The sequence below is a fragment of the Anser cygnoides genome, chromosome 2 (genome assembly GCF_040182565.1).
Source record: "Anser cygnoides isolate HZ-2024a breed goose chromosome 2, Taihu_goose_T2T_genome, whole genome shotgun sequence".
NCBI classification, from domain to species: domain Eukaryota; kingdom Metazoa; phylum Chordata; class Aves; order Anseriformes; family Anatidae; genus Anser; species Anser cygnoides.
In genome coordinates, this window is record NC_089874.1 from 135,434,939 (window position 1) to 135,452,013 (window position 17,075).

Here is a 17,075-nt window from a genome sequence, read left to right on the forward strand (position 1 = left end):
TGTGTTTATCCTTGAAATTAACTGTGGAAGCATTCAGAAAGAGGACTTTGCTGGTATCTCTTTTATAATGTGAACTACAAGTAATTATATTTTGGTGCTAAACAATAATATGTTATTTTATGATATTTCCTTAACAGGATTTCCTTAGTAACAAGGAATCTTTTTGCTGCCTCATTTGGTTTTGAAAGGCCTAATATGTCATGTACGTGGCTCCAAGAGCTCTTGGAATTATGATTTAAAATTTTTTTCAGGTTGTAGTAGCACACATGACTCAAACGTTCTTTCTGTGAAAGTTCACATAATAAATGGAGTGGAAAGCAAACACAAAAGGTGTGCATTTCCTGTTACAAAGGTAGGTGAAAAAACACAAACTCATAAGCAAGCATACCTGCAAAGCACAGCTCTTCTTGAAGACTCCGTGAATGAAATGGGGATTTGGGCGGAAAGTGTAGAATCATGGGCAATGATGGCAATATGGGCTGAGTCAGGATAAGAAGCAGTCACCTCCACTGATTTAATACAAAGACATGTTTTTTTCTAGTCCTCATCACTGAGTGCAGTTTTGATAAGTAAAGGAAAAGAAAGAGAGACACGTGTTTTCAGTATGTCATTAACTGACCTTCAGGAAAACAGCGACAATTGCCATGCCATCCACCTCATCGAAAGCCTTAGCCACATTTGAGTACTTGAGTGAAAATGAAGAGGCTAAAAAGCAATTAACAGGATCGTTTTTACTGGTTCTATCACAAAGAAATGCTGCAATTTGTGTATAATACTTAGAAATGCCACTCTGCACTCTCAGGGATCTCTCTGACCATGAAACTGAGAACGTGCTTGCAAACACCTGTTGATTTATGGTGTTCTGCTGAATTGCTCCGACATTGTCAGTGCCCATATTCAGGCTTTATGTTCGAGTAGGCAGATCTGCACGTATTCCTGAAAGCAATTTAAGGGTAAGTACATAAAGATGTGGAAATCACAACCTACAGGGATATATTTTTTTTCTAACTCTACTGCTAACAGTCTCTCGTGCATGCCTCCACTTCCATGTCTTTAAAAATGTAATAGATTAAACAGCATTTTGAGGAGTACAACCACTTTATTACACGTGGTGCAGTATTTATTCACAGCAGTCCCTTTTACTGTGAAAGACTGATGGTATGGCCATGAACATCATGGCTGTGGATGGTTTATATTCAGCATAAATCTTTCAACAACGTTTCAGTTTTGGCAGTATTTTCTTTAATAAGGTTTTAAGGAACTTTAGTTCAGCCTAGTATGTTGCTTACTATATCTGGTGCTGGTTTTTGTGTGAAAAATAAATTTCCAAAACTTACAGAACATGGAAATCATAATAATTTCTTTAATTATTCACCTTGCTTATTAATATGCTTAGCAATTTCTTAGCAACTATATAATCTCTGGCAATAGTCCAGTCCAGGATAATTTGTATAATGTTTCAGCAACACAGTCAGAAAAAGTATCAAAACTTCTTTTATTACAAGGAGGAGATTATAAAATTTAGAGTCAGAACATGGAAATTTTCGTATAATGCAGAGAATTTTAAAATTCTTATTTAAAGAAAAAGTCCTCTGGTATATTTTAAAATTGAGTTGCTGTCTTTTCACCTTAAAGTCTTTAAAACATTGATTCAAAGCAAACTAATAAACACTTAATAGTGCTGCTTAAACACAGTTTAAGTGCACTATCTCTTTATGGCAGGAAGCAATTCTAAAGGGACACCCCTTTCTTATCTTGGCTGTATCGAACGAGATAGCTCTAGCACTCTCAACAGCGGAAAATTTCCTATTAGGAACACACTTCTGGCTGCATGTTCCTCATGCCTAAATTAAAAACGAATAATCTGCCTCATTAGATTGTCATGTTGTAATGCTCCTAAAATCTAAAAAGCTGCCAAAGATAACATTATGCGGATTGAGGGTGGATTGTTTTTTGGCATGTTGATAACTATTAGCAGAACAAAGACACTGGAAAACAAAAATCTGTTACTTCAGAAGTGCTTTCTATTTTCTGTAAAAGAGACCTTGCTTCATTATCTGAAGACAGTTAACATGCTTGACAGCTGCTGGGGCCCTTATTAGGTAATTTTTTCTCTCTCTTTCTCTTCATTACTTTTTTCTGAGTTTTACTAGCTATTCTTGAAAAGGCAAAAAGCCGAACTTAAAGTAATCAGCCTGCGAAGACCGCCAGCAACAATTATAGCAGGACATTGGCTGATCAGACTCTCTAAAAAGAAGCTGATTTAGTATAATGTTGAATGCACTTGCATGTTTGAACTTTATAGCACTTCACCGGTGTTACTTACTTTTGTACCTGCAATTTCCATCCCTCTTTCATTATTTAGATATATATTTATATGAGAAAAAAATAGCTTAATATGTGCAGACCACAAAATCCTAATTTGCCCTTGCAAAGTCAGCTTTCCACATGCAGAGACAAAATTGCTTTTGCAAAATAAAATAATTATCAACACAATCTACATATACTTTTTGTCCCTCCCTCCCCTCCCCCCTCCCAGGATGATGTATATGACTGGACTTTGAAAATGTAACTTCGACTACTTTGACTTTTTTTTCATTGACTCTACCTCGGAGGCATATTTGCCTTCATCCATTGTGTGCTCCGAGCCTTGCTTATCACTGTGGCCCTGGAAATGGAAATGAAACTGCCTCAATCTGTGGGTTCCAGCGAGAGGTTTGCCAGGCAGCATTGCATATGCGTGGAGTAAGGTAAAAACATGAATTGATAAAGTCTTTGTGACACTCAAGTCATAGATTTCAAAGTTTTTTATATCATGCAAGCCATTTTCTCCAATTTGGAAGTTAACATATTTTGATACTAGATTATTTTAATGCTCTGGAGGAAAAAACAAAAAAAAAAAAGTTTGTTCAGTTAAGCCAAAGTTACTGAATATCTTAATTCAAGATCTGTGTATAAGACTGCTTTGGTTATAGTAAATTTGCGTATCTCCCAGGTACAGTTCCAAAATTCAGATGAAATGAATGCCCAACATGGACAATCTCTTTGTATGTGGAAGTTTTCCAGGTGATCTGGAGAAGCCCCAGAGATATTTTTTTTTATTATTTTTTTTTTTACCTCCTTGGTCGTCATATCAATTGGCAGTCTCCTTTGGCAATAAGGTATAACTTCTGCCAGTGGTCATGTCCTAGCAAAATAAATAAAGACCTGAATTTTTCTACTTCAGGTTATGTACCAATACTTAATTCATGACACTTTCCCTGGAAACCACTTGAATACATAACACAGATATGTGATATCTTAATAATAATACTTAATTCTGAAATTTTTACAATGAAAAGAAATCATAGAATGATTTGGGTTGGAAGGGACCTTGAAGATCACCAAATTCCAACCCCCCCACCATGGGCAGGGACACCTCCCACCAGACCAGGTTGCTCAAAGCCCAGTGCAACCTGGCCTTGAACACTTCCAAGGAGGGGGCATCCACAGCTTCTCTGGGCAGCCTGTGCCAGTGCCTCACCACCCTCACAGTGAAGAATTTCTTCCAAATATCTAATCTAACTCTACCCTCTTTTAGTTTAAAACCATTACTACTTGTCCTATCACTACACTTGCTGATAAAGACTCCCTCTCCGAGTTTCCTGTAGCTGGAATATTCATTCCAGCAAAGCAAACATTCAATATGTTATGAATAAATCTGTCTTTCTGTTAAAGATAGCTTTCGCCATTGTTGCCTTGGTAACTCCAGTTCAAATTTGCCATTTTTTTCTGCTTGCAAGGTACTGTCTTCTTTGAAAAGAAACTACTGGCGTTCTTGAATGTCTTCTTGAACAGTATAGACAGCAATACTGTCTAACCAACCTTTATTGATTTAATACGATTTCAGAATGGCATGAGAAAATGTGGTAAAAGAAAGGATTGTAATAAGGGAACAGTGCAGTCTGGCTTGCAGTCTGTTTGGTCATACTTTATATTCAGACAGATATGAATTAGATGTCAAATTAAAATATACAGCATTCTAACTTTTCAAATGTTGCCCAAGGACTTCTACACTAAATGTTCACAATCCAAAGGATAATTTTGGTATGAAAGTACAGTACATGGAAAGCAGCGGATACTCAGCCTTTTGGAAAATATGTCACTGATTTAAAATATTTATTTGTGGATTTTGGTACAAATTCTGGCATTTACGAAGAAATAAGCAATCTTAGTAGCTTTTAGTGGTGAAAAACAACAATGTCAATGTGCAACAAAATGGTCAGCATATCCTTAAATATTACATTAATATCACTGATAATGCTCTCACTAATAAAAGAGGACTTCCAAAGCCTACCGAGTCCTACCAGCTTCAGTTGTTTGGGGAATGTTCTCAAACCAATTTTGTAGTGCTGGGAATCTTCAAAGCAATCTTCTTGAGGATCAATACATGATTAAGTGCATGATTGAAGTCCAGCTTCCAAAGTTTTCTCCAGAAGTAGGTCCTGTCTTGTAGTTCAAGAGTATTTACACACAATCACCTCTTTCACCAGCAGTAAGACATGATAAAATGACTGTCTTAAAGGTAAGTTTTACTAATACTTATGGGATTTTGTCTGGCTTAAACTCTGTCTCATATATGCTTAAAAGCATGATTGTATTTTTAGGAGCATGTGCTTGACAAGTACTGCAGCATAGTTAAATAGTTGTGCTATTATCTATATTTGTAACCTTTTGAACTGAGCATATTTAATAATCATTTCTATATAAAATAAGGGTTATCATAGACTTTGTAAGCATTGCCTTGTCATCCTGAGTTGCAAAAATGGAACCTGTTGATATTTTCCTGTTTTTTTCTTACAGACTACTCTCAGTAATAGGAAACTACTGATATCTGCCTTTGCAGATGTCCACAGCTGACGTCGGGAATTTCAGATACTATTGTGCAAGTAACGTTATAACCTATAGAACTTGTGGCATTGATGCCTAGGTATATAAAAGCTTTTAGGTGCATCTCAGACATAGATGGACAGCAATTTTCTGTTAATTTTTTGTTGCTGTTCGGAAATTATGTCTTATTAGAATGGAAAATATCAGAGGTAAATTACCACCGCAAACTTAAGCTGAAAGAGAGACAGCTTCACCTGCTTAGTCCCTGTCCAATTTCCTAGCCAGATTACTAAGATTATATCAGTGTTTCACTGCATCACCACATTTCAGTTGAGGTGAAGGGTACACAATTTATGGTCCTTGGACAACCTTGCTATGTAAACTATGTGAAAAATGAAAACAGCAAAACCAGCAGATCAGTTGGAAACAGGTATCCTGGGTCTGGCCAGGATTCAATTTGGAGTTCTCCAGCAGGGAGGTTGAAGACCTCAGTAACTGGGCTTGCAACGAGCCCTCACCACCCTGGTGGGGCCAGGGGAAGTGGGAGGCCTGACACAGGCTTGGCTGCTACCATCTAGAGTGGCTGTGATAAATTACTGCCATGTTTAGTGCTGAAACAGACTCAGGCTGGTGTCAGTGACTGAGTTTTGAGGCTTTGGAAACTAAATCTGGCACCAGATACTAAAAAGATGCAGTCCACTGCTCTAGAGCTGCACGGCAGGCAGCCCAGGAGCCCCAGAAAGGCCACTTTCACCATGGGCACTTGGGACTGGCAGCCTCTCTCCTGGTGCCTGAAATGGCTTGGGTTCTGAGTCCCAAGCTAAAGGTTGTTAGTGACAAGTATGCGTCTGAGCTTCTTGCCTGTCCCCTAGGACTGCTATGAGTCCTGGAGGGACATCTAATCCTGGAGAATTGGGACATAGGTGTTCAAAGCTCAAGAGTTTTTCATTTTGAGACTCAGAACTCTTTTGAATGCATTGGACTGGGGGGAAGAGGAGCGGGGGGTGAGGGGAAGTTTAGCAGCCGTCATTAAGATCTATAAATTTTGCAGAATGGTAATCCTGGCTTTTTGACCAGATCTGACATCAATTATCACTGTTCCTTTGGATAATGCAGGATAATCTCCTTCACTCCTATGAGAACCAGAGCAGCAAATCAACTGCAGTTAGTCACACTAATGGTAGTGTGACTGAAAGAGCCAGAGAGCCCTCAATTCCTTGTCTGCTATCAGTCGACTATAGACGGTGATGGTCAATGAGAGTTAGAGATACAGACAATAGCAAAGATCTTCTTCTTTCCATGACTAAGAGCTAGCTGTAGAACCACTGAAAAAAGCAAGTGACCAACTCATCCAGAGAGATCTGAAATCGTGTATGGATTGAGTGAAACAGATGGGGCATTCCAGCATGGTATGGGCACAATATGATATAAAGAAATTCAGAAACAAACAATATAGAAGACTGGGGAAAGATCATTTTGAATTTTCTAACAAAGAAAGAAATGAGGTTTTAGGAATAATAGGGAAGGGAACTATAAATCTTGTCTTGTTAGACGGATGCAATGGGAATATAATATGGAAAAAAACTGCCATAGTATCTTTTGCTTGATCAGATAATCAATGTCAATTTTCTGACTATGAAAAATATTCTTTCAGTGCGAGGTGAGCATGGCACAGATTCAGTAAAGTGATCTCTTGGAAGAGGAGCCAGATTTCAGAGTTATGACCTTTTTACTGTCTCATCAGCCAGGCTCTGAAGTAATTCTAGATCTCTGATAGCAGTGCAGCAGACTGTGGGTGACTGACGTGACAGCTGGTTTGCTTCTTGAAACCCAACACAACTGGCTTATGATGCCTACCCTTACACCTTTTTATACCCCACTAAGTGCAGTTCAGTTTTTAACTGACCCTATCGCTGTTGTTAAATTATTTAATTACTAGTGTTCCTTAGTTAAAGTCTAAACTGCTGGTTCTTACAATTTTAAATTAAAATCTGTCAAAACCCATATATTTTAGCTGTGAGAATATTGATAAAGCAGTTAATATTAGGAAGGCGCCCTTTTAAGAGCTCTTGAACCAGAATGCAAAGGAAAAGAAGCCAGTATCTCTTTGAATAGATTCTTACCACTTGTTTTAACTTCTGAAATCACAATGAGGCTGTACAATCAGCCTTTCTTCAGAAGACAAAGTCCCAGGAACTAAAGTGATGCAGCTTAGGAAGAGTGGCTGATATCTCAGTATTGCATGTTGCATAGCACTATGCGATTCCCTCTTCTACCTGACAAAAAAACATTTCCAGGCTTTTTACAACACCATCATGCTAGGAGGAAAGACTTCTGAATTCAAGGAGCACTGAAGTTTTTCTAAAGGTTTTAATGTTTAAGGTTGTAAAAGGTTTTTACAAATTGCAGCAGGGATTTAATTAGGATATCTATAAATGTAAGTTAAAATGTTACGATTTTAACCATTTTATCATTAGTTTTGTGGCTTTTGTGCAGTCCTCCAGAGCACTTGTGGTCCAGACAGTGTCACATTATACTAATGTATTAGAACTCTGGGAATAAAATGCTGAGAAAGCAACCACAAAAAATGTGAAAGCAGCACAGGGTGTAAGAAGGCTGAGGATCATGGATGGTAACAAGCTTCTTAAAGCACAAGACTGTATTCCATCAAGAACTGATTATTGCCTCCACATTTTAGGCTATCCACACTCCGCAGGGAAAGTGTTAGCACCTTTCCAGGAAACTGGGATTAAAGAAATGTGATATCCTTGGCAAAACCTTCACAGTATAAATAGAAGTGGATCCCTGGCTTTCCAAGTCAGTGTGGGCAAATTTTAATGTCTAAAGCTCTGAATCTGCAAACCACTATAGATGGGTTTAACATATTGCAAAGCAGGATGCCTATTGACCTTATTTATGAGTATGAAAGTAAACATGAACATAGTATACGGATTAATGGAAAATAATCTTATTTTAAAGTCACTGCCCAGAAATAGCAGAAAACATTTCTGGAAAACATTAAATTGAAAGAACATGCAAAAGAAAACATTCATTTTTGGCGTGTCAAACACTAAATATCTTAATAATGAATTCATTTGTGAAAAAAATAATACCAAATAATAAAGGTTTCAAAAATATTTCACTGGCTTTCACAGTGCTCCTTTTTAGTTAATGTATACAGAGAATCAAGATGTCGTTATTTGGAATGCTGCAGTCAATATTAAATAGGACATATTGGATGATCTTCCCTTATAGCTATTGTAGATGTACTTGTCGTAGGAAAATTACCACAATATGAAATCCTTGGAGTTAACTGGGAGAAGGAGGATGTTTCCGAGCCATCAGGCATTGCCATCCTTGTGCAAAGGACTGGATATTCTCAACTTTCACTGGCACTCCAGGCTTAAATTTAATGATGCTTCTGGCTGCTGAATGTGTATCAGAATAGGATTTCAGGCACAGGCTTCAAGAGACAGGGATCGCCTTAAAAATAAAATAAGATATAATAAATATTGGCCTCTAGCATGAAGGAGGGAGATAATAGGACCCTAAGGGTTGTGAAAGACCTCATCTCATATTACCTCCTGTGTGGGGCTTTGCTGGTGGGAAAGATACAGCTCTGTTTGCCAGGGTGGGCAGGATCAAACCTGGCCCGTCTCTGTGAAGGGAAAAGTGTCACCTTAACTGGGGAGTTTTGTCTGGTACGGGCCACAGCTTGAGGCTCTTAGTAGTGAGCATTTAATTTCAAGTGATGAAAGATAATACATCTCTTTATTTTTATTTGCAGACAGGCCTATAAAAGATAAAACCGTCTGTCCAATTACTCTCTGTCCCAGTTATGAGAACAGCCAAGTTCTGAAGCAGGCAAGAAAGGTTGGATTCAAATAATAAAGTATCCTTCTTTTCTTGTTGCCAGGAGTTCTCTGAGCCCAGGTAGTCCATAATTTCAAGTGAATACCAACAAAGCATTATAAATGTCACATTATGTACCTCAGGGGGGTATATTGAATTTGACCTAATGTATTTAAATATTAAGTTGTGTAGAAAAAACAACAACAACAAAAAACACAACAAAAGTCAACTTTATATGGTGGCGATAGCACGACAATATACATATACACGGTAATATACCATATACATGATAATATACATGTAATATACATATTTTATCATTTGTGGTTCTACTGACATATAAAACAATCTTTATGAGAAATGATGGAGTATTTATATTTTTCCCTTTTAATTCTGTCCCTTAATATGGAAAAAAAAAGCATATATAGCTACAACGGAATAAGTCTGGCTTATAGATATAACAAATGATAGAGAAAAATGGTCTGCTGTGATAGTATATCTGATATGTTCTACATGAGGGGTTTTCAACCCTTTGATTTTCAAATGCTTAAACGTTTACCAGCAAAAAAATACAGAAAAGTTGAGCCTACTGAGATCAGGCTTGCTCTTCTCTGTTGTGTGTCACCTTGAAAAAAAATCCACAGACCCCGGGATTTGGAGCCAGAATTTGAAAATCACATTTTTGTGTCAGTAAACCATTGAAAATTGTTATCTGTATGATAAATTTTCAGGATTTGGACTCTTCAGTTGGAGTTGCTGATCAGTTTGAATACAGCTTTGCCTAGCGTTACTGCTACGGCTGTGCACAAATTTGAGCTGTATGAAGGGAGTAGATGTTTGGCCAAAGTGACCAGAATTTTTTATTTCAAATGTATTCATTTTTTGGGTTCTGTATACAACATGGTATGTAAATAATTACTGAAGTGATTTGTGATAATACCTATATTCTGGGAATTACATTAAGCATAACTAAATCTCATGATTTTGAACATAATTTACTATTGGATAAATAATGAAATATAAATGCCTTCTTTCAGAGGTCTCATTGGCTGTGGACTCTGCAACGTTTTAATGAAAGCATTGCTCCCAAAGGTCAGCAAACGCCTGAACCAGAACGAGGTATGGTCACACAGCCGCCTGCTCCGAGGGTTTTCAGCAGGGAGCTGTGCCCTCTGCTGCTTGCTAGGGCACAATGAAAAAGCAGCACTAAGAAATTTGGCTTGTATGCTTTTGACCTGAAACTCGAGTGAAATAAGGCAATTCAATGACATATTTTAAAATAGCTATTTTTATAGGGTAAGATTTTTGTCTGAAAACAATTTCTGATACTAAGATTTTTATAAAAATGTTACAGAAAGTGTTAATTTGTGTTTTACTGTAAGTTGCATTTGCAAGTTTAGAATACTTTTTTATTTCTGCTCTCTTGAGAGTCCAGGCCATACTCCATGCAGAGAAACACTGAAGTAGCAGAAATTTTGAGGAGTGTTTTTACTTTTGTCAGTGACAATGCATAAAATTCATGCTTTCTTCATACAGAGGGGGCAAGAAGATCTAACTCTAACAAAACAATAGTAGAAAAACAAAAGGTATATACTCACTGAAAGGTTCTTCTTTTTATAATTGTTGAACCTCTTTTCATTAAATACTGCTTAAAACTTGAATCAAGGCTATATTTGGATATATTTCTGGCTGGCTATTTTGACTTTAATTTGGCATACCTTTTAATTTTACTGTTCACATTGACAATAGTCATGAAAAATAATCTCTGTGAGCCTTCTAGGGATGCAGTGATTCCATCAGCATTTTTCAAATTTTCATAAAGAGTTTTTAATAACAAGTAGATAGAAAAAAAAATAATAATTTCAGTGTCAGCTGTTTTGTGCAAATATTTCTCTTTTGTTCTACTGAAATATTGAAAAGGAAACACCTGCATGTAAATACATGCAAATTTTATTAAAAATGTAAGATTCAGATATGTACCTATGCAAATAAGTATATTTAAATAGATGTAGTTTGACTTATTTCCATTCTAAGGACGTTGTTTGCAATGTTCTCTCTTTATAAACTCCACAATAAACTCCATGAATAAAGCGCAATTTTTAGGTGTATCCAAATGTATCCAGCTCTTTGATGGCATGTAGGCAGCGTGGCTGATACAAAATCTGATTTTTTCAATATCTTTCTTCTTTCATCAGGACATTTTCAAAACCTACTGCAATGTAACAACTGTAATCTAAAAATCACATCTGTTAAAAAATAGAAATAGCTTCAGGAACGCCACAGCATTCATGAGTACACCATAACCATTATGCCACCTATAGACACACCATTTGTGTCTTTGCACTAAAAGAAATTGCACAATTGTGCATTTGCCTTAGTCCTGGGTAAAGTTCTTACTGAACTGAAATTAACAGCGTCCCAAGTGGGGCATCCCAGTGTGTAAACCAGAAGTACAGGAATGTGATGAATGGTCAAGATTTAATGCAAATTATGCAGAGATTGAGCAATAAAAAGCACTTAGTTCATAACCACGTTCACTACCAGAAGTTCCATTGGGATGCAGCTGAGCCCCATGATGCTAAATGGGGTAAGAGGACATGGGTTTTTGTTGTTGGTGGTGTTGTTTTGTTTTGTTTTCTAATTGATAAATCATTATATCTTTTCTATTCTTAAATGAACAGCAATTTTTTTCAAATTTCTGATAACAGGACGATGTGCTTGAAAACGTTAAAAATAGGATCTCCTTGCCCTGTTTCCCTTAGTATCTCTTGTAGTTGAGATTACCCATGTGTTCCATGCTCCCTACCACCATGAAATCACGCTCCGTACTACCTAGTAATCCTACTGCTCTCCCAGAAGAAAAGGAGAAAAACAAACAACCCAACCAGTACACCACTCCAGTGTACTGGCAAAGGATCAGAGAGAACTGCATGAGTCCCAGGTCAGCAGAGCAGACTGTGGGTCTCCTCACAGCTTAAAAACAGAAAAGTTTTCCACTCCTTTTCTGTGCAGAGACGGCCTTGAAAACCTGAAAAGATGTAAATAGACTGAGGTGGAGGAAAGGAGTCAGTGAGTTGATCTCAGCTTGACAACAGGCAGAAAGCAGAGGTGTTACTGAAGGGAAAGAGGTCAATGCTAGCTCAGTCTCACATTCATGCTTTTACCTCTTTGGAGAAGTTAAAAAGAAATCCTGCCAAAATCTCCCTGTCCCTTACCACTTCCCTGGCTGTTTCCCATCGCTCTGCATGCTGACAGAGCAGGGACGTGGGAGATCACAAAGGAGACTCTGCAGCTCTGAAGAACGTCTGCTCCTGGAAGGATAGCTGGTTGAAAATTTGAATGTTTTCTTTTGAAAGAATTTAAATTCTCTGTGTTTCTTTACACTTATTCCCACTTTCACACTTCCCAGTATCAGTGTCTTAAAAAATGGTTGGTCTTATTCAAAATGACTTCACCCTCCTGGTTTTTTTTTTTCAGTAAAGGATTAAAACCCCTGAGATGATCTCAATAAGCGGCACTCTCTGGCAGCTTCCTGAGGTGACAAGAAAACAGTTCTAAATAAAGATGTCTTGGGTTCTGCGTTTTAGAAACTGAAGAAGAAACTGCGAAGAGCCTGGGGGTGAGGCTATCAGACACCAACAGGAAATGGAGGACCTGAAAAATCACAGAATCATGGAATTGTTTGGGTTGGGAGGGACGCAAAAAAGAAGTCTTGGAGGTGCAGAATAAAATGTGGGCAGAATGGAACTGGAAGATGGAAAATAAATACAGGTGTAGGAGAACCTGATGAGGAAGCAGTTCTGGCCTGTGGCTCCCTCACTTGCACGCCTTCATTATCTCTAATTCAGATACATAGAACAAGGCTATCTTAGTACTGCTCAATAGTAGCAATGTAATAATTCTGTCCTTTATAATAACCATTCTGTACTTCAGTGAAGATACTCATGTTATGTGAAGGTAGGTCCTTCTTTTTCTCATCTTTGTATTGCTCTCGGCCAAATACAGCAAACACAAAATGTCTGTTCACTATTTTTCTTACAGATGCAGTTCTCTGGATGCTTCCTAAATCGTCCATGTGATACTGTGGTCAGTTGCCTTTGAAATAAAACAGCTGTCCTTGTAGAATTGTTAACCTCATCTAATGTGAGACTTTGGACTTCAGATATATTATTCTCCCTTACTGTTTCACTATTATCTTCTTGAACATCATCATATGGTGCACCTGGATATTTCTTTTACATTAACCCTATACATTTCTCTTTGTATGGCTAACCATGCTGGAAGTATGTTCATTCCATCCAGAGACTACTGAGACCACTACTTTTACTTCTTTCCAAAATTTGTATCAATGAAATCAGAATGATTTTAGCAGCCATTTTAAGAATAAATTTTGCACACAGGTAATAAACTAAGTGAAACTAATACATATCATTTTAAGACATGTTCTGAAACAGACATGAGATATTTTAGGATTGCTGTTTGTGCAGAAGGTTGGACTAGATGGCTCACTGAGTTCCCTTCCAATCTGAATGTTTTCGTGGTTCTGTGGTTCAAGTTTTGTCTAAAAAAGTTACAATTTTTTTCCTTGTCACTATGAAAAGTATTGGAATGCTAGATAAGTATATTGAGTTTCAGCAAAACTTGATTATTTTTTATTTTCTATGATCAGATATAGGACTCAAAAAATGTGTTGTATAAAGAATACATCCAGAGTTAAAGATAAGAAGAGTGAGTCAGAGATGTGGGCATAGCCTGGGGAATTTTGAAAATTGTTGTGCAATGATTTTTAGAATTCATAACATTTGGATTAAAACATACAAAGAAAAAACATGAAAATAAATGGCTGAATTTTTCTCTGAATTTTAAGCTCCAGTGAAATCACTCATATTAACAAAGTAAAAGAGCAAATAGTCCAGAATCTTCTACTTCACTAAGATAAATTAAAAAGATTGAGAGTTCAGAGATGCATATTTATGGGAAAAACAGAGTATCCAGCAAGTGACAGTGTGGGATGCTTCAGGAGGGGGATGACCACAGCTATTACAAGCAGAAGACTAGTTCTAAATGAAGGAGACTATAAAAGCTATAATTAGCTAATGCCCCCTAAAAGCCTAACTAAACTGATGTGTGTTTTTTTTTCCATTCCAAAGTGCAATACCATAGTGAGATCAAGTGTCATGTAGTAAGTGCAGACAGAGAAGCAGATCTTATAAACACAGTATCATCTGCCATTATTTCAGGACAGTCTTGCAAGCTCTCTGAAACAGATACTTTTTCTTTAATGTTGACATGATTTCTGCAGAACTGCTTATTTACTATATTGGAATATAATAAGCACATCCCAATTAAGTGTCACCAATTTATGTCAATTTTCTTTACCTGTCTACAGATGACACTTCTTTAATCTCTAGTCTGTGCTGTAAATTATTAAGAAAGCAGACAGATTGCTGGAGAGAACAGAATCCCTTGTCTCATGAAAACAAATTTACTCTTCTCAGAAGCAGTCTCATTTCTACTTTATTTAATATTCATGGTATTAACATAATAACCTGATGAAGGACGACTGTGCCTGCTCTGCATGGATCGCATTTGGTCCCCAGGGGGTTTTCAAAGTACAGAAACATGCAACACTTCAACCCCGGTAGAGAATAAGGACATGAGAGGTCTTTCCTCTCATAAAGGACTGGCAAATAGTGCTTGGCCTTTGCTGCAAACTTGTGGATAACAGAGGGAAGCATCACAGAAGAAGTAGGACAACCAGCAATGCAAAGGCTTTTCAGGAGTGTGGTAAATGCTGCCTTACAAAGGAGAGGCACTCTGAACCATCAGAGAGACAGGAGAACACAAATAAAATGGTGTGCTGATGCATTTTCTAAATACATCACAGGCTTGATTACCCCAAGTGCACCCCAGCACACCCCAAAAATCTGGTAAGCTACTTCTGTAACAAGTTCAAGCTATATTAATTTTTGAAACAAATTCATAGTTTCTTCCAAACTAAATATATATATATGTGGGGATTTTAAAAGAGTGCTTTTATTTAAAATAAAACTCCAATACCTGTGACAAATAAAAATAAAAAATACCTACCTGTGTATATCTATATAGGCATCTTTACAGTGAGAGCACCAGAACTGGTTATAAAGTTAAAACGCTGCATGTGCTTAAATTCTCTGCTAGGCTGAGCCTGTGCTAGGTGGCTTACCAGCAACTGTCCTAGTCTCTAATTTTGGGGGCAGAAAAATGGCTGAGAATATCTTGCAAGCTTCTCATCCTTCATAGCACAAACCCATCACTGTGACAATGTATCAGCAGCCCATCTAATTCCTATTTTCTTCCTCATTCTAATAAATAAAGCTTTAGTAGAATAGAAATAAAAGACTCAATGATTATCTAAATCATTGTCCAGCAAATCTTAGTCTTGAGCCTACACCTATATCAAATCTGAATAACAGACTACGCAGGAATTGCAAGCTGTTCTGTTTTCATTCAGTCCCTTATTTTCTCAAAACACTCACTGATTGCAACAGCTTTTAACACTCCTTTTAGTCTCCTTATAGGAGAAGCACAATAGGAAGAGATTTGCAGATGGCATAGCAGGATGTGCCGAAATCCCCATTACACAGCCCCAGAGTGGGGAGCCAGCACCCCACGTGCCTGGCAGGGCCACAGATTTCCCTCTTGCTGGGCACCTGCACAGCACAAGGAGACAGAGCTGATAGTTGGTGGTGTTTGTGTCCAAATCTTTGTAAAATGCTTCCTGATTCTGGTACATGATCCAACCCCACCACAGGAGGCTTTTCCAGCATGTCAGTGCTACTTGCCCGCAGGGAGCAGGGACTGGGTAGACTTGGCAGTGCTAGGTTAAAGGTTGGACTTGATGATCTTAGAGGTCTTTTCCAAACCAATAATGATAAATGATTCTATGAGTCACCAGTGCTAAAACAGTCATTGCCAAAGGAGAGACATCAGTTTGTGCCCAATACATCTTCTGTCTGAGAAGCAACACAGTCAGAATACCAAAATCGTTCATGTTTAGCAGCACTCCTGCAATTTAGTGTTGCATATAAGCATGAGACCGACGATTAAAATATGAACTTATGATGGTGAAACACTTCTGTATGTGACCTTGGGCTTTCTGAACCACAGCCTGAGGTGAGTATGTTCACAGGAGGAGGACTGTGAACACCAGTAAACTCCTAAATTGACTATGCAATTAGAAAACCTCCCAATAGCAGTGTAAGGAGACAAAGACAATTAATGCTTCAATAGGCAATTGTATTCATTCCATGTATGCAGGATCCTAAAAACAACCAACCAACTCCCTAAGACAAAACACATCTCTCATGGGTCAGGTTTTAGTTTAATAAAGCTACACGGTGTGCTCTGGTTATCTCTGTGCAGTGCATATGCAGTAAATGCAGAATGGGTCAAAACTACCACACACACCGCAATACCCACGTGCACAGTCTCACCTTGGTGTATGTCAAATACAGTAGACATATCAAATGCATGCAGAATGACAGTGTGGGTATCAAATCACCCTGCACATCCAGAATGCCCACTTCCTGGTATTTCAGGTTGCTTTGCAGCCAGTGTTATTATAAGTTAATCAGCAGGCTAAAGGAAAAGGAAAGACAAATATGATAACATAAGTAATAGGTGACTATCAAAGTTGATAAATTCAGCCAGGTTCAATGAGAGTTGTCATGTGTGAAATAGGAAATATTATGGTATTACATTATATTGATGCTAGAAAGAGATTTATTATTATAAGACATTATTATATAATACCTATTTAAAAAAAAAAAAGTTTTGGGATAAGAACACTACTAGTCCACATGAGGTGACTTAAACCCTCATTAATTTCAGAGATTGTGTTGGGTAAGGGTCACTTGACTTCACAGACTATGCAGCCAGATATTTAAGTGGATTTCTTTATATTTTCTTGTGTGTTATACCGAAGGATGTAGTTAAACTTAGACCTTTATTAAACTCAGAGAAGCAGAAATAAAAACTCATGATGATGGCAATATTTAAAATGTTTTCCTAATTGATCACAAGATAATCTGGAGCACCACAGCAAATAGCTGAGTAAAACTAAACTATTAAGCTAAAATACTGCATTGCATGCTGCAGCATTTCAGGTGTTTGTGAGAGGAGTATTTCCTCGTGAGAGCTAGCAGGAGCTTTGTTCTCATCAAAGATGAGAATGTCTTTGCTCTGAGTGGTCCACTGGCACTCTCTGCGAACAGCTCAGGAGAGCTACAGGTGTCATCTTCCAAAGGAAGAGGCTTCAGCTCAGGACCTCCGTTTACTTGGCAGATTGTCTAGAGAGAGCAGCATCTGATGTT

At 37.7% G+C, this 17,075-nt stretch overlaps 1 long non-coding RNA gene across 3 annotated transcripts; it reads left to right on the forward strand.

Moving 5' to 3' along the window:
- Window positions 1-316: 316 nt before the first annotated feature.
- Window positions 317-15,972, forward strand: LOC136790205 (uncharacterized). Of its 3 annotated transcripts, XR_010829750.1 has the most exons (4): window positions 317-953; window positions 8,657-8,802; window positions 9,759-9,840; window positions 12,199-15,972. It is a non-coding gene; the product is annotated as an uncharacterized lncRNA (long non-coding RNA). The 3 variants fall into 3 exon arrangements; XR_010829749.1 differs by lacking the exon at window positions 8,657-8,802 and having other exon boundaries at window positions 884-953; XR_010829748.1 differs by lacking the exon at window positions 317-953 and having other exon boundaries at window positions 2,372-8,802.
- Window positions 15,973-17,075: the final 1,103 nt, after the last annotated feature.